Raw genomic sequence first — 2,053 nt, 5'->3', positions numbered from 1 at the left:
TAAATACTTGGGAGTAAATCTAACCAGAAGCACAAAGGATCTATTCAAAGAAAATTATAAAACATTACTACAAGAAACAAAAAGAGACTTGGAGAAGTGGAAGAATATCCCTTTCTCATGGATAGGAAGACTCAATATTGTGAAAATTGCAATACTACCAAAGGCAATTTACACGTTCAACTCAATCCCAATAAAAATACCAATCCCATTCTTCAACGAGATGGAAAAGGTAATCTCCAGTTTCATTTGGAATGGAAGGAAGCCCCAAATAAACAAAGCACTTCTTAAAAAGAGAAACAAGATAGGAGGCATCTCATTCCCTGATTTCAAATCCTACTACACTGCCATGGTGGTTAAGATAGTGTGGTACTGGTACAATGACAGACACATACATCAATGAAATAGAATTGAGAACCCAGATATCAACCCATCTACCTATGGTCAACTGATTTTTGACAAGGAGATGAAATCAGTTAAGTGGGGAAATGACAGCTTTTTTAACAGATGGTGTTGGCAAAATTGGAAAAATATCTGCAGAAGACTCAAGCAAGATCCACACCTCACTCCATATACAAAAACCAACTCAAGGTGGATCACGGACCTAGGACTAAATCCTACTGTATGTCCTAAAGAAATAAGAACTGTGACAAAAATAGATATATTCACATCTATGTTCAAGGCAGCAATATAATAGCTTATAATAGCAAAGAGATGAAAATAAACACACATCAGTGGATGAGTGGATAAACAAACTGTGGTACGTACATACATACAATAGAATACTATGTAACACTAAAAATAATGGCTAAGAATAGATGTCTTTGAGTTGTGGTGCTGGAGTGTTGAATGTACTGTGGACTGCCAGGACAACAAGCAGGTCAGTCCTGGAGAGGGTAAAACCAAGCTGCTCCCTGAAAACAAGGATTTTGAAGCTCAGTCTCACATACTTTGGGCCCATGGCCAAGAGAGAACAGTCTTTGGAGAAGGGTATCACACTTGGAAGGGTGGAGGAGAAGAAGACCCCAGATGAGATGGATTGACTCAGTGACTGGAGAAACAGGATTAAGTCTGTCAGAGATGATGAGATTGGTTCAGGATAGGGCAGGATTCAGAGCTGTTATACGTAGGGTCCCTATGTTTCACAGGTGACTCGATGACACATAACAATAATAAAAAACATATAAAGAATTTTTGAAACATCATGGTGACATGGATGAATCTGAAGGGCATAGTGCTAAGTGAAATAAATTAGTCACCAAAAAGATAAGTACTGTATGAGTCAACTTACTTTTTTTTTCATTTTATTACTTTTCTGTGCTTGTACCGTCAAATCAGATCTGACTGGTACAGGAGGAGATGGTCCCTCTTTCCCCGACAGAGCATCTGGTGGATTTGAACCATGCGCCTCTGGGATTGTAGTTGCAGCTCCTTACCACTAGGCCACCAGAGCTCCTCTTCAACTTACTTTTTTTAAACTAAAGAAAAGTTTATACACAGAAACATTCTTTGATGGTTTTCAGAGATGATAAAAGGGATCATAGTAGAAGGTCCTGGTGGGTGAAAAATATGGAACAAAACTCCAAACCAGAAAAATGGGGAGACTCGTTAGTCTAAAAGAGACTGGACAGATCCCCAAGACCCTTAGTGACCCTTTGAACCTGTAATAAAGCCCTTATGACTCTACTCCCAAATCACGCTCATAGAAACACCAATCTCAAGCAATGAAGACCCATATCAAGGTGCAAATGGTTACAGACAGAGCTGACTCCATCTCTAGATATTGAATGTACATAAAGGTTTTAGTCTCACCCTGAGGTAAACTGGTCTAAAAAGCCATTTGTTCTCAACTTTATTTAACTCAAAATCCAAACCTAATAAAGTGGAGGACACATTTTCTCAGGTGCCAATGGCATTCACTAGGGACCTGTTCCAGGAATGCTTTTTAGGAATCTGAGACTCAAGATGGATCTGAAATCAATTGCTCAAGAGCAGGTCATGCTCAGCTTCTTATTTGTGAAAGTGGGCCATATCATCCAGTCTCCCCTCTTGGCTT

Source organism: Elephantulus edwardii, unplaced genomic scaffold (assembly GCF_000299155.1).
Source record: "Elephantulus edwardii isolate Elephantulus edwardi_28Jun2011 unplaced genomic scaffold, EleEdw1.0 scaffold00372, whole genome shotgun sequence".
Classification (NCBI taxonomy): Eukaryota; Metazoa; Chordata; class Mammalia; order Macroscelidea; family Macroscelididae; genus Elephantulus; species Elephantulus edwardii.
The sequence above is the reverse complement of the archived record's forward strand: the minus strand, read 5'-3'. Positions refer to the sequence as shown.